The sequence below is a fragment of the Stigmatopora argus genome, chromosome 12 (assembly GCF_051989625.1).
Source record: "Stigmatopora argus isolate UIUO_Sarg chromosome 12, RoL_Sarg_1.0, whole genome shotgun sequence".
Classification (NCBI taxonomy): domain Eukaryota; kingdom Metazoa; phylum Chordata; class Actinopteri; order Syngnathiformes; family Syngnathidae; genus Stigmatopora; species Stigmatopora argus.
The window spans coordinates 3,817,468-3,842,160 of record NC_135398.1 but is presented as its reverse complement, the minus strand read 5'-3'; the positions used below and the strand labels follow the sequence as shown (position 1 = coordinate 3,842,160).

The 24,693-nt window shown below is 38.4% G+C and overlaps 1 protein-coding gene across 1 annotated transcript in view; it reads left to right on the top strand.

The window, feature by feature from the left end:
* tceanc2 (transcription elongation factor A (SII) N-terminal and central domain containing 2) overlaps nt 1–24,693 on the top strand; it is a 127,751-nt gene that overhangs the window by 7,010 nt on the left and 96,048 nt on the right. Inside the window, exon 5 of the transcript XR_013304392.1 lies at nt 19,705–19,775. The gene's annotated coding sequence lies outside the window, so the exon portion shown is untranslated. The remainder of the gene's footprint in view (nt 1–19,704; nt 19,776–24,693) is intronic.

Genomic DNA, 24,693 nt, shown 5'->3' with positions numbered 1-24,693 from the left:
TTTTCCCCCATTGCTGCCACACACCTACCCACACACACACACACACACATGCCTACACACTTGTACACTGAAATTCCTGGATGTGACTCGCCTGCCTTTGAATTTTAATTCCGTCCTCTCCGAAAAGAAAAGCTCGTCATTGTTCAAGGATGCGGATATGTGGCAGGGCAGCCGTTGAAATGTGTTATGGAAAGATACGGGCAACGGTTCAGGGGAGGGGGTGGTGTGCAATTAAATCACTTGGCGTAAATACTCCAAGAACAAATGGGCTTGAAATGACTGCAAAATCAACCAAAAGGAGAAGAGCGCTTGAGTGATATATTTACATAACATGTAACCCAAATTGAAAATCATTTCAAGTGGCTTTCTTTGCGCACATGAGTAAGAATTGATTCTTTACATCATCTGCACAGAAAATAAACCCAGTTTTTCTTAGGCAAGCACCCTCTCTGCTGAAAAGAACATGTGTATGACATCACAAGACTACAAAAATGTTCAGGTAAATAAACAAACAACCTGTACAGTATGCATACAATAACTTTATCCATTTCTCCTCATCTTAATGTCATCCGTTCAACTGTCAATCTTTCTGTCCATGCATACCTATCAATGTCCATTTCTGTCTATCGTCCATTCGTTTTGGTACTTGTAGACCACTACAACAATAGACTGTCACTTTCAGTTTACTACCAACAAGTTCATATTTTTATCTGTGAAACCTATCCTGAGCTCTTTTGTGAAATAATTTCATCAATTCAGGGTGTTTTCTGACTCCTGTCCATAGTTAGCTGAGATAGACACATTTATCAGGATAAGTAAATAAATAAATCCATCTCAAATAACTTTGGTCAAAAGGCAGACTACACTCTAGACTGGTCGCCACTCAGCCGTAGACCATTCACACTTAATTTTTTTATTGGATTATAAGAACTGGATCATAAGCCCTAAATATTCATTTTTTTATAGATATAAACCTGTTTATTTGAACTTTTTTTCTTAGTAAGGGAAAACATCCAACAATAATTTGTTTTTCATTTCAAATGGAAACATTTTTTTTTAATTATATTCAATATTAAAGTGGAAAACAGAAAATATTTTTAAATATTTATTTTTAGATTTTACCAAATGCTTTTTGACCTAAAAACACCAAAAGAAAAAAATGGATAAAAAAATTACAATTATTGATTTAAAAAGGGGAAAATCAGGAAATATAATATACATCTATAATCTTCATTTGAATTTGATCCTAAAACAGAAAGTTGGCACTCATGATTTACTTACTCGGGCCACACAAAATGATGTGGCGGGCCAGATTCCGCCCCTGGGCCGCCACTTTGACACCTGTGCACTAAACCATCAGGCTCTCATTAGAATCTTAATAGAGAAATGTTAATTTCAATCCTTTTTAAATGTCAAAGATTGAAAATGGCAGTGCTAACTAATTGCTGGCATGTCAGCATCAGGTGTCCACATGGCTAAGAAGCCATAGCGAAAACAACATTTTAACATACAAACTGTGTTTAATACAAACCTGTCAACCTCTGCCGATAACTGCCCTTATAAATGATTATGATTCCCCTTACAAACCCCAAAAAACCTTACAAACACCGTACGAGTCGTACGGTGTTTGTAAGGTTTTTTTGGGGTTTGTAAGGGGAATCATAATCATTTATAAGGGCAGTTATCGGCAGAGGTTGACAGGTATGTTAATAGATGTTTCTCCAATGTGTCAAAAATGTGTGTTTTCATGATACACACACACATGCTCATGCAAAAATGCAAATATTTTCAACCTTCCTGCAGTAAGAAAAGTCATCCGAGGCGCCTATCAGCCATCTGCATTCATGCACACACATTAGATGCATTTGGGAAGTATTTAGTCAAATGTCATCTGCTAACAGAAGCTATTTATCAGCTCTCTTGTTACGCTAATCAAAAGGGTGGCAAATGCCAAAGCTCACACCACCATGTTACCACACATGAGCGTGCGTATGCATGATAACAAGCATTCCTTCAATAATGCAAGTCTTAAAAAGTAGTATTTTCCCCCAAAAAGGCTGAATTGACATTTAAAAAAACATCATTTTGCAATTCCTGATGACTGGAAGATATTTAAAATGTCCTTCACATAAGAAATATTGTTTAAAAACAAATTTCACCTTGTTTTGGGTTGTAGAAATCGCTCAACCCGCATCTGTCACGACGTTTTTAAAAAGACATTCAGTTGCCATTGTAAATATCACTTGGCCTGAACCATGTGCTTCTAAGGTCTTAAAAATGGCTAAATAAATTCTTCAAGTTTGTCCTTTGTCAAATAAATAAGCGGAAAACATTGCAAAAAAGAATGAGCGATAAAGTACATGTCAGATACTAAAGTTGATGCTAAGGTGGCAGGCTACATGGGCAAAATAAAAGGATGATTACATTTGCAGAATTATTGATTTAAAAAAATATGTATATTAAACATAGAGTGTCTAAAAACATATCCTCTGACGTACACTCGTTACCCATGATGCAGCATCACGAGAAAACATTGGTCGATGAAGTGGATGCGGCATGATATGGCACCAAAGTTACCGAAAATTCAAGGACATCTGTTCAAAAAATTATAAGACCTTTTTCACAACATTGAATAGCAAATAGAAGCTGCTAACATTAGCATAATACCTTTACCATGCCCACGAGCTAAGACAATACAGGCCTTGGTGTCACCAAATCGAATTCTGATTGGTTAAAGCAACAGTCTTATTGACGCTTGTTTAATGCCGCAGAGCCTGCAGAACTCATTGTGAAGGCCTTGAGGCAGATTTTTGACCCCGGCAACAAATAATGGCTGAAATGTGATTGGTTAAATGCTTCAATATGAAAACACAAATCTGGAAGCAGTGCAACCAGGGGGGAAAACAATGAAAGGAAGCTAACAGACAATTTGGAATTATTTAATAAGTATTCATGGACAAAATATAATTAACATCAGTCTGTGATTTAGATATTTCTTAGGCCAGCAGAGAATGCCTTGAAGGCCCTGATGGCACACCACTGCTGCTTACACTGTACAATACACACACATACCTATAAAGCTTCTGTTTAGGTGATTTATCTATAGTAAATCTTCAATTCTACCTGGGGGAATAGACCTGACTTCTCCGGTAATCTGACCAAACGTCCTACGCACAATCACAAGACATGCCGCATTATCGTGTGACATTTCCTGGCTCATTAGACTAGGCTTTGCTTGTGTAATCCATCAGATTTTACCCAGGGAAAACAAAACGTGTGTTTGCACACCGCACCCGTACAAAGGGATGTCTAATCCACCTGCATGACTGCATGTCGTGTGACTAAAAAGCTGAGAGATAATCAAACCCTGTGGAAATCGTTCACAGGAGTGAGGTGCAATAAATGGCACTATTCAAACCACAGTATTAAATGGCGATTAAATGAATGATGTGTTTGCGGGAGGTTTTCCAACAATCGAAGTTTGCCAAAGAATATTTCAAGTTTGGCTTACCCTCACTTCAAATTGGAGAGATTTTCAACTGGAGAGGCAGAACAAACGGGTTGGGGATATTGGGATGAGAAGTAAAGTGTAGTTTTAGTTCTTTTCCTTTACAGCCTTTAGACTTTTTTTGTTGTCGCGGGCCAAGTCTTAGTTTCGCTTTCATCCGGAGGGCTGTTATGTCATCCAATTAGGCTGCCAAAATTAATCGATTCATGAATTAAATGCTTTTCTGATCGTGGAGAGATTGTTTTTGGACATGAAAATTAGTACAAATCTTCTTTTTGAGCCTTTTAATAGCAAATATTCTCTTGTAGTGGATTTATTACATTAATTGATTTTTTTAAATCAGAAAAGAGGGAAAATATTACATCTAGCATATGTTTTAACCTTTTGTTTTTGTATTTAAAAAGGAAAAAGAGTTAATATTGCGTGTTTAAAAATCTGTTTATTTACAGTGAAAAATAAAAGGGGAAAGAAGAAATATTTTAGATATAATATTTAGATTTATTTTTTTAAAATCGGATTATAAGAACTGGATCAAAAGCCCTGAATATTCAGTTTGTTATAGATGTAAAACAGAAAAAAAATGCTTTTTGAAATAAAAACAACACAAAAAGAAAGAAATGACAATTTTGGATATATTTTGTTATTTAAAAAGGCGAACAGCAGGAAATATTCCCTATACATCTCTTGTCTTCATTTGAATTTACTCATAAAACAGAAAGTCGGCACTCATGATTTACTTTCTCGGGCCGCACAAAACATCACAAAAAATATACTTTTTTACCTGAGGCTTCATCTATCATTTGGGCAAGCAATGACTAAGCACCCCTAGTGGATGCCGTTAAAGTACAACGTATCAACGCAGAAGCGCAAGTGGAAGCAGGCACATCCAAGGGCACCCTCCCACCTCTGCCCCTCAATAGGAAGTAGATAAAATACCCTCATAATACATTCAATCATCACCCTATAATCATTTCCATATTCCATTTTTTGACCAGAGACAAAGCGCGTCACGATGCAGCAGGCATGAGAAATACTCCAGGGAAGGGAATAATCCGAAAGCGGGTGACCATGCAACCTTTTAGGTGGAATAATAAACAGAGTGGCGGTATATAGGCAGGCGGGAAGGGAGATTGGCCAGATTTTATCTTGGCAAAGCATGGGTGAATTAATCACAGTCAAGGCAACATATGAGAAGGAAGGGAAAAGGTTAATGGGCGGCAGCGGCGGTAATAATGTTTTGGAGCTTGTGTCGGTAACTATGCGGTAAAACCAATCATTGCACTTTGTCGTGGCAACGGCACGCACCCAAGATGTTGGCGAAAGTGATACCAAAAGTAGGAATTACACATTTCCCAAAACAGCATTATGCTCCTGTGTGTGTGTGGGAAGCGGTGATGCATACAGATGTCACTTTAAATCTCACTCAGCCTATCCTGCTTCCATAATCCCACACATTTCGGAAATAATCCCCAACAAGAAGTAAAAAAAAAAAAGAAAACACTTCATTGCAAATCATTTTTATGACTCTTACGGCCTCGATTCTGCCGGCAATGACCAACATGAAAAATTGCAACTTTTACTGTTATGATCGCGCCGAGACGTCGTGGCGCGGTCGGAGGGATTTGGACCCAGTAGCGGGGAAGCAGGAGGGGATGAGGCGAATTGTGCTCATGATAATAACTTTAATAACTCAGGAAGCCTTACAAAATAACAAGGACTTGTACGTCCAAAACGAAACAAGACCGGAGCATGGAGAACAGTACCTTTGCAGCGATGTATGTAGCATCACACAGTACGATCCGACAATGAATACCAATTCAGTCGTGTTTAAATACACACATCCGGAAGTAATCATGAATCACTTGCAGCTGCTCGAACATGACGGCAAGGCAGGAGGGACAAACGAGCTGCTCCTGACATTTACAAGCGAATTCTTACAGTCAAGATGTTCTTAGTTTGAAACCAGGCTTATGAAGTTTCAATTTATAAGTTTTTTCCCATATTTTATACCGTTTTTGATCATTTCAAATTGTGTATGCCGTATAACAACTTTTGCACAGGATTTTTCTTAAAAGTACGTCTCTCATTTTACCCATTTCGGCTCTTATCCGGATCGTCTCGGTCACTGGTAGCAGACGAAAACGTCATCGTCGACTGCTAATATTGTCGTGCTTTGAGTATGATATGCGCACGCGCATTTCCCTTTCACCCGTCCGCCTTTTCACTATATAAATATAGCACATCAGCAAGCAATGTACCCAGACAGTCAAGCTGTCAACGTCACAGTGCAGCAGTCTATTGCTGAAAGAGCTTTGGAGGGGCTCCACTGACTCATGCAGGGGGTGGGAGGTGCTGTCCATGATGGACATCATCCTGGCCAGCATCCTGCGCTCTCCCACTACCTCCACAGAGTCCAAAGGACAGCCCAGAACAGAGCTGGCCCTTCTGACCAGCTTATTCAGCCTGTTCCTGTCCCTCTATATATGCCTATACATGCCGTGTTGCATTTGTACGGTTTATTATCGCTTAATAAGGGGAGCAATTGGCCGAGGTTGACTGGTATGAAGTTCGCAAGTTGTATTTTGATTGCTAAAAAAATTGTACTTGGCTGAGATATTTTAATTCTTTAGAGTCGTGAAAATAGACGCAACCAGTAGTCCAACATGGCGTGTAGAGACGATACTGTAACTGTAAACATGAATAATTGACATCGCTCAGCTGACATGAAATATTCATGCAGATACATTTGTACACTGGACTATACAAGCTATTATTAGCAGTGCATAGTGCACAGGTACTTTCCTTACCTTTCCTGGGCTGCATTTCCTATTAACATGATTTGGTGATACTATAAGCGGATAGTTTATTTTTGTATACAGTTGGGGCTGACAAATAAAAGAAATAAATATGCAAGTGTGAAAAGGCTGCTAGATTCGTTTGACACTCTCATGGCGAGAAAATTCACACCTTAAATCGTCTCAGTCAATATCTTCAAACAGCAACAGTGAGGAAGACTGCCAACTTGCTAACAGAATGTCACAGGGAAGAAATAGGTTACCCATGGGTAAATAACCACTGTAGTAGATATTAACTAAGAGTTCTTAGGGTGTTGAAGGCATCTGCATTTCATTCATGTCATGCATTTAATACCTTCTTGTCATCTAAGTGTCTGTGAAACCCTTTGGGGTCTTGTGGTGATTTAGGGTTGTGTAAATTAACTTGACTTGATTCGTAATTGACACTCCTATTAACATGTTATTACTTAGGGATGCCTGTGCTACTAGATTAAATGAATTGTAAATCTTTCAACAACAGTGAATGAATGAACTTGTATACTTCCAAGGCACCGGCATTCCATAAGGAGATACCAAAGCAATATTATTGCTCTTTAATAGTATTATTATTGGGTTGCCCTGAGCACAAAAAAAGTCAACAGGAGAGTTTTTTAGCGAATAACATAGGTTACTAAAATTTTGAAATGGCAATCATAATTTAATTTACAGTAATGAAAATTTTTGGACATGTCTATAATAATGGAACACCTGAAAGTGCCTTCAGAACTTTTGCCCGGATTAGACTGTATGTGTGTGTATATGTATACATATTTATTTTATTATATATATATATATATACATATACATATACATGTATATATACATACATACATATATATATATATACATATCTTTAACAAAACAAATGGCTGAGTGTTAAGACCTACCGTATGCATGCATGTACATCTATGTGAATGTATATATGTGCTTATATGTGTGTATGTGTATATATATATATATATATATATATATATATATATATATATATATATATATATATATATATATATTTCAGCAACACGATTACTTATTTATTTATTTATTCATGTATTTATTTATTAACTTACTTATTACCTATCTATTTGTCTAAAATGCTCTTCCTATTTCTGCATCCTCACCCTCTCGCTACCGTGAAATTTCCCGAATATGGGATGAATAAAGTTATCCCCCCAAAAATATATATAGTACATACATATATATATATATATATATATATATATATATATATATATATATATATATATATATATATATATATATATATATATATATATAATTAGTTTGAAGGCTGCATTTTAACTAAAGTTTAGGGGTGTTTGCTAGTTTGCTTGAATGTTTTGTTCCTAATAGTAACTTTGTATCAAAATTTGACAATAGTTTTAAAGATTAGCCTATAAAATTACGATGAAATGATTTTATTTCATCTCTCATCATAGTTCATGAGGATACAGAAAGTTGACTATTTTAAATTGGAAGTGAGCATTTGGGGATAATTCCTGGACTTATTCTTGTAATGAACTTCAATTCCAATGAAGCACTACTTCCATGAAGAAATAAGCGTAAGGGCACTTCCATTGCTGCTCGCAACTTTAATTATGATATCCATTAGCGACAACGTTCCACTGACCAGAATATCAGTGTTATTTCATCTAGTCCCATTCATTTAATGACCCTTGCTCTATCTCTTCCTCAAACCGATGGCCCCTAACCACCCCGCTGAGACAACTCCATTTATTTTTGGTCAGCCCCCACACAATACCATGCCCAAACTCATATGTATTGCATTATAGTAAGTGTAATGTTACATTGGGGAGTATATTTTCTTGGAAAAGGTGGTTCCCTCTTGCCTCCATAGGATGCCTAGTGAAGCGAGAAATTAGAAAAAAAACTGCAGGGAGGGAGGACCATCACCTATATTATTAAGTCTTTTTTGGTCTGGACATGAACAGCGGGAATGCTCATTTCACGCTTAAAAGTTACACGTGTCTACAGTAGACGCATGCTAGTTAACAGCTAGGCTTTTTGTCATTAGCCTTCCGATGTGTCGGATGATGGCAAACGAAGAAAATGTGACGAGCGAGAACCAGGAAGAATTCAGGCAGGAAGTTATGCATTCAAATCTGATGAATTGAGCAGAGATGTGAGAAGGAGTGTCTTAGCAGGTAGCCATTATCTCAGCGCCTGTAAGCAGTAAGATGTTAGTAATTCATTTTTGCAGTAAGGGTACTTGAAGTATCTTTCGAGGAAGGCAAAGTAACATTTTCTTTGGAAATCTGAAAGATGATACATTTCAGGGGATAATTATCTGCTTCACATGATTCGAGATTCTATTCTAAAAACCTAATAACAGTGCTTTGGAGCCGCAACCATTCCATGATATCTACGGCTTCTAACTTAAAGGTTCATATATAAAGATTTCAACCAAAAAATAGAGAATGTTTGCATTGCCGTGGTCTGGAAAGCTTTGAGGCGCAAATTTGACTGAGGACATTGCAACCACTTATGTGGTGGATCCCTGTCTAAAATCTATATTAAAGTTGATACGGTACTCGGATGTTTCGTCGAAAGACGTTTGGTCCCCGGACGTTTGGTCGACCGGACGTTTGGTAGAACGGACGTTTGGTAGAACAACATTTGGTAAACGAACGTTTGGTCGCCGGGTTGTTACTGTTGAAACCAGCTCTCAAAATTATAATCATGAGAGACTGAGTTTAATATCTAAATATCTAATATCAAATTATCAAAAGTAAACTCTGTCATAATTTGACAGTGAGCGAACCCGGCGACCAAACGTCCGATCTACCAAACGTCTGTTCTACCAAAGTCCGTTCTACCAAACTTCCAGTCGACCAAACGTCCGGGGACCAAACGTCCGGTCACGAGTTGATACATAGCAACTTTTCTTGGCTCTTCTAATATGTACATACACTCACCAGCTATATACCATATGTAATGCAAAAATAACCGCTGCAAGCCATCCCCTTGAATCTCAATGAGGCAAACCATCAACTATTTCACCCCCCTTGCAGTGACCCCAGAAGCCTCAATAATAAGCCGGCACGAATGGCGATGATAAAGAGAAGCTACTTGAGTTTGGCACAAAAAATAAATAAATAAAAAAAGGAAAAAAGTAGGTCGCATGGGAACGTCTTGAGGGAAAGTCATTTGCTAGGAAATGAATTTCTAATGGCTGTAAATGAAAATGGAGCCGTGAATGCCATCTTCTTACAGATGACGCAATGCTGCAGGACATGTGAAATTCCATATATTATTATTACTTTAATACTATTATTAAGAAGTCATACCATTTTATGAACACGGCCTTCTGTTTACATTGCGTGTAGCAAGTATCATAAAAATATGATACACAAATTATATTTGATATATATTTTTGTTCTGAAGGACCATCAAAAGGCTCAAAGTTTAAAGAATTTAATTTGATAATAAATAAATCATTAGCCAGTAGATAGGGGAACTTTTTTAGAGAGGTAGGTAGAGAATATCCAATCCCAAAATAAATCAAATCATATTTGTACACTTATTATAGATCGGAGCTGAAATTTGATCTATCTTGTCATCGATATTTCCTGCAAGGGGTGGAATTTAAACTTTGAGAAATCCTTATATCGGCATTATGTTGTCCTTTCTGCTTGTGGTGGCAACATTTAAGAACTAAATCATTAAATTGTACTTGACTTTATGTTCAAGTTAGAATACTGTGATGTTGACATATAGTGCGATGATTATGACGCGCATTCTTTTTGAAATATTCCTGCACCATAGATCATGACTCATAGCTCCTAACTTCAATTTTTTTTATAGTCAAACTTATTAGGGATTTTTCTTGTTGTTGTGAGTCAAATTTAGCTTGTCAAATTCATAGTTTTTTCTTCTCACTTGTAAGTTGAAGACATTGTGGTATTTAAAAAGTTTGGCTAACCCTGATAACTTTCAAGATTCTCCTTTATAAATCAACGGTTTGGCAGCAATTTAATTAAATACATAATTTAGCAGACATGCTCAGTAATATTCTAAAAATGACCAAAAAGGTCATAAGACCTGATAAAAGTGCAATAATTAGTATTTAAACAAAAGAGGCCAGGTGTATTCATACATACATATTATAACAGGTAATTATCATTATTTCTGGCAATAAATAAGACGGGCAGAAAACAATTAATGTGTCCCTCTTCATCTTCAAATCATTCGCGGAAGAAGGAAAATGAACGAGTTTACTCAGCCACATTTGTAATGTTGATTATGTGCAGCCTCCGTGACACTTAAATAATATGAAGAGATGCCTTATGCCTTCGCTGGAATAAAATATTTTGCAGCCCATCTGCCCACTGATAAAGGTACAGAAAAAGATAAATGTGTTGCATTAGCACCTTTCAACCATGCTTAAATTGACATTTCCTGTAACTCATGCAAGTTAAACGCAGATGTCATTTTATCGTGTCGGCCTTTTCAGATATTCAAAACTAAAATAGCTAGAGCAATGATGATGCCAAAACATTTTTGGTGAATATCGACATTTTTGCAATTAACATTTCGCAAACCTTGGCCCCAAAACGGCCATTGACCAATCGTGCGTCCTTGCAAGCGTTGTTAAGTAAGCAGCCTACTGCCTGTTAAAGCCCGTGTGCTTGTTTTTGCAAAAAAATAGATGAAAGTTGACTTTCTATACATATATTCTGAAAAAAATGGGGTTGAAATGTCATTGAACATTGACATCAACAGACTTCTGATTCAGAATCACTGGCACGAATGACTATAAAAAAAAGATAATACCCAATTTATTGCTCTGTTTCTGTCATTAATCTTATCAGGGGTACCTTCATTTTACACTTGAATCTTAAACTTTAAGCATTGCCTGTAGGGTCAATAACTGCTTCAAAGTGCTTACACTTTGACCTTGAAATGGATGAAGTCAATTTCCATTATTTTCTATGGGGAAGCTCATTTAGGTGGAAGTGGTATAGAATGAAATCGAAAGAAAATGAAGGGAAATGTAACTACTTCTTTTTCAAGAACCCTCCTTTGACATGCCCTTGGAAAGAAATGCCGTCAAAATCATCTCACCCTTCAGCACGTCACGCATTTAACTGAGCATGTGCAAACGCGCAAAAGATAAACAGGATCTTTACCACAGCAAATGTCCTGCGGGAATTCTAATTAAGTAGGGTATTTATTTACTCCCGACGCATGCTCCGAGGTGCGTCTTATCTCTATATTGCTTACGTGATGACACAAACAAAAATAAAAAAAAGTCACCAGGCGATGCGGAAGATGAATAATTAATCTTCTTTCTTCAGTCATTTCAAATGTTTACATGTCAGGGCGATGTGAGGTATGGCATTTTGCACCTGGGAGTGCAGTGAGATGTGATGGAACGTACAAGTCAGCCAAAATTGTCAGCACCCACGCGGAGCGTCCCTTCGGTGGGGAAAAATGTGTCATTTGGCCTGTCAACTGCAATTGTGTATTTATTTTGTTGCTCTTGTTGTCACCCCAAAGAGGCTTTTAGGAGCAAAACAATAATAGTCCAGTTTGGTCACTTTTCTTCATTTAGTTGTATGCTTTGTAAAGCACTTTCATACCTGTCAACGTATATGTTTTTCCCGTATTTTATACGTTTTTTGATCATTTCAAATGGGTACGCCGTATAACAACTTTTGTACAGGATTTTTTTAAGTACTTTTTTTGTAAAACCGATCTCGTTTTAGCCATTTCGGCTCTAATCCGGATCGTGTCGGTCAGGATTTTGTAAAATCTAAAAATATATTTAAAAAAAGCTAAAATAAACATTGTTTTAGATCTATAAAAAACTGAATATTCAGGGCTTTTAATCCAGTTCTTTTAATCCATTTATATAAAAAAAAAAATCTAAATATTATATCTAAAATGGTCCGTCCCACGTGAAATCAAGTTGACGTTAAAGCGGCCCACGAACCAATCCAAGTCTGACACCCTTGATTTAGTGCATACTGATTGGGCACCCCATCCATTTTGGAGACAATTTTAGACTTTTAAATGCGCCCTATGTGAGTAAATATGTGCCATGTTCCATTTGTACGTTTTTTTATCGCTTAATCATGGGAGCAATTGGCCAATGTTGACAGGAAGCATTTTCAATGGTGGTGGTTTATTTTTCATGCAGAAATCTTACCAAGAAAGTTTAAATGATGGTCAATTTTCATCCTGCATTACTAACATCCAGCATTGGAGTTTAAAAGAGATAAAAACGCTCTTATTATGTATTTTATGATCGTATTTTCATAGCTTACACCACTGCTTTGTGAAATCTTTGTATTTAAAGAAAAATATGATTGTAGAGTGGCTGTGGCTGGAATAGATGTTTTGCATTTCATGTTTTAAGAAGCAGTTTTTAGCAGGCCACGTCAATTTCTGCCAGTTTTCTACCCTTCGTTACCATTCGGGGCACGACTATAAGGCGCACTTAAAAGTCTTAAATTTTCTCCAAAATAGACAGGGCGCCTTATAATCCAGTATGCTTTATATATGGAAAAAAAAGTGTCATTGATTGAGGGAGCGCCTTATAATGCGGTGCGCCTTATAATGCAGTGCGCCTTATAATGCGGTGCACCTTATAGTCGTGAAAATACGGTACTCATTTCATGATGAGCACAACAAATCAAACATGCTTCGTATTAGGGGCATCATTACACACTGTTTCAAGCGTGACCATTCACATGTGGTGCCTTCACCACCTGCGCCCACCTTGTATAGATATGTATCTTTTAATCAACCCGACCACTGATTATTGGATTAGCGTACATGTGTGGCCTCCGTGTTAGGTGTTACCCACTCTGCCTCCTGTTCACTCACGAGATAAGGTCACTTGTTAAATAATATTGTCTACGATAGAAAGGGAGAGGAATTGGAAGTTGGATTGAATTTAATGGAGTTTGATAGGAAATGATGCTCCCTTTTACGCTAACGTGTATTTATGCAATAGCTGTTCAATAAGCAGGCGCCTCCAAGAAACACTTGAAGAATTCATTTGCAAAAACACAATCGACATTCGTGAGAAAAATGACCCGATGCTTGCAATTCGTTGCATGAAGCCGTGTTAAGCGCCAGATAGTTTATTTTTGAATACTCGTTGGCAAGATTCGATCATTTATTTAGTGGGCAAAAATTCATGATAGTGAGATTTTTTGTGGACAGATCATGGCATCAAATTTTAAAGGCCATGTCATGTATTATTCTTGAAAAAGCAGGTGTGAGGACCATCGCGGGGCTCACCTTGAGTCGGTGTTTGCGTGTGTGTGTGCCGTTTTCATTTGCCAAAGCAATTTCCTATGAAGTTCTCAGCCATGAATACTAAGCACAAACGAAGCCGCAACAAAACGTTGGGACAATTTCGCTACGCTTCCTTTGTTTAGGCTCCGGGTAAGACTTTGCTGCGGGAGGATCCTGCCATCCAGGGCTCATCATTGCCTGCCCTAAAGGGGGCAACATTTAGCTCTGACAGGGTCCGTTTTTTGGTTGTGGGTAGAAAGTAACTAACTTCTCCATGACATAGTATTTACTTGATTTCTTGTCGCTTCAAAAACTGGTACTACTATTTTTTTTGGTCAATGGGAGCCAATGTTAAAAGTGGTCAATAAATCTTGCCTTTAGCTTTACCGTCCCTCGCTTTACTACAGTACATTTCAAACCACAGTTTTTATTATTTTTTTATCCCAATATAATTTCCGCTAGCTCTCAGTCAGCATCGGTTGTTACAGTTCCGTTTTTAATGTACTAAATCGCAACACCAAAATACCTCTTTCATTGTTTACAGAAATGCACTGTCGTGTTCTGTTACACCTTATTTTTCCGTCCATCCAAAGCCAAAATGGTGAATCATAGCTCCAGGTTTTTTTTAAAATATTTTTTTCTTTCGTGAAGTATTCACGTCTCAATAAGGTTAAATTACATTAAGGTTTCAATTTGGCTCTCACATTCTTTAAATTTAAACAAAAAGGTTTAGACACCCCTGCCATAAGGTTATGAGTTTTTATTGTAAAAGCTCAATAATCCTCAAAATTGTCTGTTTTATGGATTTAATACATGAAAACAAATCAATGACTTAAAATTACTTTTTGCTATCAACCAGATAAAGTTACTTTATTACTTACCCAAATCTATTCTCATTCAAGTCAAATTTTCATAGTTAACATGACAAAATACAGCATATAAAATTAATGCATACTTACTATATCCCAAAAGTATGACTTTATTCATTCATTCATTTTCTCAGTACTTGGGTTTTTCCACACAAATTATTTCAACTTTAGCGAGAAAATAATTGGTCGGTCTGAGGTTAAGTTATTAAAATAACAATAATAAAGTGGCAATATAGCTCGACAAAATTACAGAAAATCAAGTTTGAGACATTTTCTTATTAAAAAAGGAATAAAAAGAGAATTTTAGGGTTTGTTTTGTTTTACACTGACTGGGCAAAGATGCTTCAAAGAAATGAGAGATGTACAGATCTTGCAATTTTAAATGATGCTTTAAATGTTTTATGCATGCATGATTGCCATTTTCACAACCGATGCAAAAAAGTTAGAGAACATCCGTCCTGTTGTTTCCATGGTGATGAACAATTATTTTATCAATAGGCCTAATGATGCCACACACCTCACAAACATGTGCTAACCTTACTCATTAATTCCGTTAAGGCTGTCCTCAAAAGTAAAAAAAATAATAATTTGAATGATCCGACGATTGTTTCAGGTAGTTTTTCCTTCCTCAGCGCAATTAGCATTCGATCGGCAACACGATTGGAACGCTAAGGGCAATTATTCTTCACTTTAGTTTTAATGACACAAAGTTTAGTGCCAACTTGTCAAACGATATTTGCTAATAAAAAAAGAAGTGAGTCACGAGTAGGCGAACATTTTGGTTATCTCCTGTCGATAGCATTATCGTTGCCATGCACGGCCGTTCTCTGTCCACTCCTCACCTCCCAGGAGCAACCAGATCAAACTCCCAATTACGCACCTTCAACCTTGAGAATAGTTCTTTCAAAATTTTAAATGTATATTCTGCATATATACTAATATGTAAAATTCCTACGCAGGATGCTAAAGGGCAACTTTTTATCCCAGCTTTAGTCGCATGGTTAAGGTGCAGAAGCTGTTTTATAAATGTGGATCCAATAACAGGAATATGAGTCATGGCTCCTAATTGGACTTTAAATGGAAGACACGTATTTATTACATTTATTTTTAATTTGTATTTGTGTTTACAAAGCATGTAAGAGATTAAATTGGCTATTAAACATGCAGGTAAACCCAATTCCAGGAGCGTCAGGTCAGCACTGTGGCGTTAAAACCACCTCTAACTCCTTTTTAATAATATTTTTGTCCATTAGCAGGGGTGTCAGGACCATTTTAGATATATTTAGATTTTTTTAATAAATGGATTAAAATAACTAGATTAAAAGCCCTGAATATTCAGTTTTTTATAAATCTAAAACAATGTTTATTTGAGCTTTTTTTGAAATATATTTTTAGATTTTACAAAATGATTTTTGAACTAAAAACACAGACAAAAATAGATTAAAAAATGACAATTATTGATTTAAAATGGGGAAAATCAGGAAATTTAATATACATCTATACTCTTCATTTTAATTTGATCCTAAAACAGAAAGTCGGCACTCATGATTTACTTTCCCGGGCCACACAAAATGATGCAGCGGGCCAGATTTGGCCCCCGGGCCGCCACTTTGACACGTGCCTTAGTGGTTTGGCAAGTGCCTTGCATGGCAGCAACACCAGCGGTGTGTCAATGGGAGAAAAATGTGTAGATAAATGCACTGTATAAGTACTTTCCGCTGAATGTTGGGGCGAGTTTAAGCATCAACGGACACAGGGAACTATGGGGGCTAAAAAAAATGCTTGTATATACACTTACCTTACGGCGAGGACATGATAGTGCTTTGGCGAGTGGCTACTTTATTATTTACTCAAGACTCTTGAGTCAAGAGTATCACCCACCGAAGCCATGAAGTCAATGGTTGGTCTTCTTGGGTGTGATTTTATGTTAACTAGCACTCTGACCCCAAATGGCCATTTGTTGCCAACAATCCCTGTTATTTTCTTATGTGAGAAAACACGGCTCTTATTTGTGCTTTCAGCATAAAAGAAATTGTGTGTATCTTCATAGCAAAGCCAGCTGGACCTATACCCGTTTTGAACAATGCTTGACTGATGTCTTTTTCCCTGCTAATACACCGACTCCCGGACCAGAAGATTAATAGCGGCCTGCTAAAAGACGCTTTTAGAGGCAGCCAACGGCGACACTGCAAATCAGCATCTTCACTCCTACGTTTAATGTTTGTCATCTCCCTTTGAGGACAACCCGGACGGAGCTGTATAAAAATGACTCCGCTGTAGTTTGGAGTATTAGTGAGGCGAAGGAGGGGGGTTATATATCTTTTGAGGACTTTTTTTTTTATCTTGTTGGTGGCATGCTTTTTTGTTCGTCACTTGTTGCCTGACATCATTCATGGTGCGGTCCCACCTTCACTAGTTCCAACCTTCAAAGACCAATCCTAACCCCAATGTTCCTATTATCATAAGAGTACCCAACTTCACCTGTCATTCCTATTCACTCACCCAGAGAGAACCTATTGGACGGAGAGCGCCGTAAACAAGTCACATTTTCAAATATTATTCCTTGAGAGTCGTACTCCAAATTTAAAAGTACAAATACATGAAAATGTGTGCATTTTCTATTCATTTCACGACTTTTAAAGTAAAAAAAAGTCTGAATTCTTTTGACAACATTTTTACGCTCTTGCAAATCAATGAGTATCAATGAGAGTATGCATGTAGAAGAATCTAATGCACATGTGTCAAAGTGGCGGCCCGGGGGCCAAATCTGGCCCGCCGCATGATTTTGTGTGGCCCGAGAAAGTAAATCATGAGTGCCGACTTTCTGTTTTAGGATCAAATTAATTGCACTAGGGCCAAATCAGAGTTCAGTATCTTCCCCGAAAAATACTTAATACTCGCGGTATGAGGTCTCGCTCAAATGTACGAGATATACCATACACAATTTTTTAATTGTATGTATCCATAACGGCAGAATGCCAAATTACGAGTCCGAAACTATCACTTATCAGGTCTTTTACCGAGAAAACTCGGCACTACCAATTTCATCATACGCAGTTTCTGGGTTTGATAACAATTAGGCTTTTGTTGTTGATGATGACAACAGGGCCTATGCCGATTATTATTATTATTATTAATTTCACCACCGCCAGAAATGATGCCCGATTTTATTATTTAGTATAATCGTTTGCTAAACAAAAGCAGCACTTACTGTCTTATTTCCTCTGGGGGCAGCTGGCAAGCAAACCAGCCTTAAATTTGAATACCGTGAGCACATTTGGGTAAGGAAGATATAATATGGTGCTAATCTAAAAAAGGTCTAATTTGCATAGAAAGCACCTTTGCATAACTCTGCATGGCGATGTAATGTCTTTTCACTCACTCATTAGACACATGCACTGAGAGGTAATAAGAATTTCATAAAACATCCACCCCCGAGAGAGACCATTTGCATGGAGAGCAGCCGTCTATTTTACATGAAGTATGGATTGTGTGTGCACTTACAGCCGTGTCATAATTTCATCTCGGTGACACTGACACGTGATGCATTGTGGGAACATATTGTGGGGTATCTTTGAAGGAAAAAAAATGGCACAGACTTTATGAGCAGGGTCATACTGAGTTCTACTGACATGTTTTACTGCCACTTTGGTAGCTCTGATTCCATGCGCCCACCGCTATTGAGAGAATATTGCCGGGTTGACTTTGCATACTACTCATTCCGAGTTTTTGCCGGTTCTATAAAGCAGTGCCGAGTTATGAATTTTTTCAAGGCAGCGTGAAAGGAAGCAAACGTTTTTTTCCGTTAGAGCTGGAATGCTAATGTCTCCAAACTTTTCACTTTCGACAAACATTTTCTGCTTTACTTTGTATCTCCTATTCTGTGTCTATGTACCCTTCAATAGGGAATGTGATTAAAGTGTTTCAATTTTTTTCAAAATAGGTTCCATTTACCTCTAATGCAGAAACGGTAATACCTTGAGTTACGAGCGTAATGCGTATCTCAAATCAAATTTTCCCATGGAAAGGAACTAAATACAAATAATTTGTTCCCACCCTCTCTTGATATCTTTACGCGAGGGAGATGTGGCGAGAAAGCTATCATAAGCAGTCTCTCCCTTATTCGGCCACCAGGCTGTCTCGGTAGATACGGTAATACCTTGAGTTACGAGCGTAATGCGTATCTCAAATCAAATTTTCCCATGGAAAGGAACCAAATACAAATAATTCGTTCCCACCCTCTCTTGATATCTTTACGCGAGGGAGATGTGGGGAGAAAGCTATCATAAGCAGTCTCTCCCTTATTCGGCCACCAGGCTGTCTCGGTAGATACGGTAATACCTTGAGTTACGAGCGTAATGCGTATCTCAAATCAAATTTTCCCATGGAAATGAACTAAATACAAATAATTCGTTCCCACCTTCTCTTGATATCTTTACGCAAGGGAGATGTGGCGAGAAAGCAATCATAAGCAGTCTCTCCTGTACTCGGCCACCAGGTAGTCTCGTATGCTCGTATCTCAAGGCAGATATTTGCTTGGAATTTTGCTCATATCTCAAATTTTTCATATGTTGGGGCACTCGTATGCCAAGATATTACTGTATATTTAAGGGACAACTTGCTTACCCCACATTCTGTGTCTTTTGTAACAAATGCCAAATTGCCTTTCAAAACTAAAAGCGCGTGGACAACATTAAATCCGACGTTTCAGCGCAAATGTGCTCAAAGTTTCCCTGCAAAGTGCACCTGAGTGAGTTGAAGTGGTGGAATAATGGCACCGGTCAGAGACGAGATGGAGGAATAATGGAGTTCTTCACAGGTCAACGTTGATTCGCTGACCTCCTGCCATGTTCCACCCGTCGTCTACTCATCCGCCGCCGCTGCCGCCGCGTCTATCACTCATTTGAGCTCCGCCGGGTTTTGCAGTGAGCGGGAAGAAATTGCGAGGGGGGAAGAATACTTTTTCCACTTTCCTTTCGATTGCATTTTCTGAGTGATGTTTGGACGACCAGTCGTCTGGAATATAGGGCCTAATACATAGGCTTTACTATTCTTTAGTATGTACCAGAAGTCTGAAGAGCATTTTGGGAAAATTCAGTATCTTACACGCTGCTAGAGTTGTGTTCTTTGGTGATTTGTTTTGGGTTTTTGCGTTATTCTTGGCTTTTTACCCTCTGTGTGACTTGTCCATGCGATTAACCATTGATTTGACCTGTTGTTTCTTCAGGCAATCAGCTACCTGTTGTTACACATCTTGGATTTGGTCATCACCCCAAGTATCTCCTCATGCCCCCTAAGGTAAGCTTGGTTTTTGCTTTTATTGCTACTTTGCATTTTTTGGCTTGTGTTTAGCGTGTGCGGTCGATTGGTCGCAGGTCTTTTGGTCGCGGTCTTTTGGTCGCCCCGACCGCAACAACGGGCGACCAAAAGACCGGCGACCAAAAGACCAGCGACCAAAAGACCGACGACCAAAAGACCGGCGACAAAACAAGGTAAAACAACACGGTTTACGCATCAATAAAAGCCAACAATGGCCATGAGCAGTTTCACTGAGCCGACGTGTGAGTGTATAAGAGTTTGTATGTACTTGCATTGTCCCTTTAAGAAGCTACGTCTGTCAGGGTCTTAACAATTTCTCCAACAAAAAACAATAAAAGTCCGGGAAATTTGGAGCTTTTCTTTAGCCTAATAATTACTAGGGCATTAAGTATGACTAAATAGTAATTCACAGTTTGTATTTAGGGAATTTGAGCAACGATTTAAATGGTAATTATCAATAACCTTCCGGGCGACCAAAAGACCGGCGACCAAAAGATCGCCGACCAAAAGACCGGCGACCAATCGACCGTGTACCAGTGTTTAGCACGCCCGCCTCACAGTTCTGATTGAAGGGTCCCAAACCTTCCTGTGTGGAGTTTGCATGTTCTCCACGGGCTAATGTAGGTTTTCTCTGGGTACTCCGTTTTCAAAAACAACCATTTTAGGCTGGTTGAAGGCTGGTGGCTGAGAAAAAGGCGTATAATATTTCCCGTATGTGAGTTTCTGTGTATTGTGAGTGCCTCTCATAAAATAACCACTCTGTGGTCCTCACCGCAAACCATTTTTTTTACTGGCGAAAACATATCACAAACGCACACACAGACACAAAAGGTTAATTGGTTCTGGTGCCTTCCATGTGATGTTTAAGGCAAAGCGCCCCTTTTGGAGGCACAAACGCTGGATTGTCGAGAGGATGAAAGTGGGGGACTGAAGATGGGGTGGGCGTGAGTTGGAGGGGGGTGGGTTTGTTGCGGATTTGTAGACAGCAAGCGAGTTGTCGTTCAAAGATTCTTCGGAGTGCACTAGCCGTTACACAAAAATGACACTGCGGGAACCAAAGCAACACTTGTGTCAGCGCTGTTGTTGTTTGCCGATGACATGGTCCAATTAAGACCACCCTTAAGATGAGGGCCACTGAGACGGTCGCCATTAACGAGTCAACATCACGAGAGACAGCGGGGCAATCACGAAACACGGGGCTCATGAGGCACAGTCCCAATTACCGCTTGATCGTCAAAGGAAGGTACGGGGCGGGAGGAGTTGTTGGTAATTTGGATGCAACGACCATGATGGGAGGTGTAACCTAGCAACTGAAAGTGATGTGGTGACACAAGGACTGTCTTTGTTAAAGAAAAAAAAATCCAAAGCTCAAAACATTTGAAAATATTCCAGATAATATTAGGACATGAAAAACTGGATGAACTGATTACATTTTTTCCTTATGGTGAATTCCTTAATATGGAAAGTGTACTTGAATTAGTACCATTCCCATTATTATATCATTAGGAAAATGAATGGTAGACCACCCTTAAACTGGTCACTAGAGGTCACAAAGCAATCTAAACAAAAGTCAGACAAAAAACATTACAACTCTAACATCACGATGCTGTTATTATTTATCTATTTCTATCATAGGTAGTGCCATGTTGTTAAGATTTTGTTTATATTATCACTTTGTTAGGTACACCACTAAATCTCTTACGGACCCTCTCATTTAATTTTTTTTTTTGCAATGAATCTTTAAAAAAAGGATATTTATTGTTTTCTACAATAATTTCAAAGTGAATCAATAACATCATTAGGAGGATGTTTATTAGGATATTTCACAGTTTTGAGCATCAATGAAAGGATGGTTTGGTGATGATTGCTTGGAGTTTTTCGCCACCTCCCCTTGGTTTACACCCAAATAAGCTTTTGTCTGTAGGCGGCGTCTAGGTACGTGTTGCAGCATGCGAATAAAAACCCACGAGAACTAATAATTTGGCTAAATGCAGAAGCTACTTGTTCCATATTAAATCAAGATGCTGTCGCTTGGAATGGGGAAGCACTACAGTTGCCATCAGGGGGCACTAGCCCACCTCTGTGATAAGAGTACTCGAGTGTTTTGTGTGGTTTGTTGAGGGACTGTAGGCCTGCATGCACACAGCCTGAGGTTGGTCTGCGTTGCCCAGTTTAGCTGGGAACTCATCCCCGGAACCCCTCCCTTACCTCCCTCCCATGCACATATACACACACACACTAAGAGTACTCGTGTCCCACTTAAATGACTCCTTTCGGGAACCTGCTTATCTTAGGACTTCACTGACAAAATTAAGTGAAAAAGCAAACAACAACTCCCCCCGAATAATTAATGAAATGAGTATAAGTGCCAGTATTCTCCAAGATAAGTAGCTATTGTGCATCGGCTGTTTTGTCAGTAAGTCATCGTGTTTTAACCATCCTCTTCTCCCAGTTGTTTAATTTGGTAAATCAGCCAATAAATGGTGGACGCTCTTGAATTGTTGGATTGTTCTGAAGCTTTTCCAAAAGAGGTATTCTTTTCTTTTCCAAGCCGAAATAAAGCATCACAGCATAAAGAATCATGGGAAGTGTTTAAAGAGGGATTGAAATTTGGCACTTCTTCCAGGCCCAGTAATATCAGGAATGCTGAGCATTGAGAAAACCCAAATACAAATCTGTGTGCGTAGGTGTATGTGTGTTTATGTAATGTGACACATTAGCCGCACAGTATATGAATAATTATGTGTAGTTTCAATACTTTCGTACATAACCAGTCCTTGTCTTTTTCCCTTCGTTGCTATTCGCTTTTTACCCGTTTGATAGATATTAGTTGGCCTCCTCGCCTGGTTCTTGGTCAACTTTTTTGTTCATTGCAAACTTCACCGTGTAATGCTGTTTGATATTTGGGCGGCCTGAGAGTTACATTTCTAGGCTTGCTGCCTCTTGCATTGAGGAAAGTCATCTAGAAGTTGGCCCTGCCTGGTTCAAAAATATGCATTTGCTGTGATGTAGTAAAATTATTTGGTCGAACAATCAGTTCAGTTTTAGTCCCATTTTTTCCCTCTTTGCTGTCTTGAGAAACTTTTCTCAGTTTGTGTGCCTGGTCAGCAATCCCCATATTTTCCCCCCTTATCTCATGTGTGTCGCCTCCGGATGCCTGCAAGAGGGCAATGACCTCCTCCGCCGTGTTGCGTCAAGTGAGTGGATCTTTAATTTAAGTGGAAATAAGGATTTCTCAACTAGGAAGTCATAGCCACAGCTTAATTGCTTCCTGACTGAAATACTCCGTGATGTGTCAGTCACTTCACGTCCATGAGCCCCAACACATCCACTCAGCTAACGGCCAATCAGAGCAAATAGTATGCAAATTAGCTCCAGTTTGCTGCATATTAATGAGAATCATGATTTTGGAGAAGGCCTAAGAAAAGTACCAACTAAAATGGCTGCGAAATGACAACGCAAATATTCATGCAAACCTGGTAAAATGACTTCCTGATCATGCTTCTCTAAGGGAGGATCCATAAGATATAATATATAATAATTTCATACGGTAATCTAGTTAGTGGGTTTCCTCCCTATGTTTGGCTTTAACGATCCAGCCCGTTAAATCTTGCATTATATCGCATAGTGAATCTTGTTGTTAGGTAGGACATTGTAGCCAGGTGCCACAAAATTTAATGGAATGATATTTTTGCAAATAATATCCATATCTGGACTTCTCCATGTCATTCGGCATGTTTCGTGATGTCCTAAAATGACACATATTTACACAATGCACATTTGAGGTGTTGCTTTGTGTGTGTTACATAAATATATTTTCCATTATCATACACAACTGTTGCCATCGCATGATTCAATATTAAATTTCAATGACATACATCGGGCTTCTCTAAGTGCCGCTGTCCTCAACCCAGGCTGCCGGTCCAGTTGTCCTGCTAGTATGAATATTTAATTTTCGATCAAAATAGCAGAAGCCAGCGGGACTAAGCACTCTTTTCATCTGCAGTCATCTTATTTATATATTCTCAGATCCTCGCACATCTAGGAAGACTGTGCAGCCTTGTTATCCGGATATTTGACTTTTGCACAGGCCATTATGACTCACTCAGTGACAGCAGCCGGCATGCAAGATGTAAATCCTTTGTAAATTGACAGATGGTTAGACAAGATGCCAATAATACTACTTTGAGCTTTGAATGGCAATGTGGAGTACTCAACTAGTTGACTTTTTTAGTTCAAGAGTAACTAATGTAAGAGCAAGGCGTAATAGTTAGGATAAGGTCAAAGTCAATGCTTTTGGTAAAGGATAAAGCTTAAATTGAGTCATGCAGATAAATAGAGTAAAAATACTAATGTTAAAAAAAAAGTCGCAACTCCAGTAGTTGATGTTCTTTTTCTTCTTGTGGACACTAACTTGGAAGTCATACTCCTCTGCCATTCGTGAATATATCGTCTTAAAACTTCGAAGCTATGTAGCATGGGCCAATATCTATAAACCCAAGGAGCTGGATTTTTCAATTTTTCTCTCAGCGCTGATTAATGGGGGACCTATTTTATCTCTTTAATGACAAGCAAGGATGGACAGACTACTGGCCATTTTTACAACAAGGAGACAATTGACTGACACTACTTTTGATATCTATTGGTCGCTCACGATCTAAATATTTGACATCGCTAGGTTATATTTTAAGAGCTGTCCGAGGGGTTTTGGAATTTAAGGTTTTATGTTCTTGTTATTCCAATTTCTTTACAGTTTTTTTGTACCACAGTTAATGCATAGTTCTGCTAACCCAAACATGCATAAGCATGAACAAGTCTCTACCCCCGTACGAACATACTGTACATGCCATTCTGTCAACCATGACGATGCTGCTGAGATGTAAAGATGGGTGTTGTC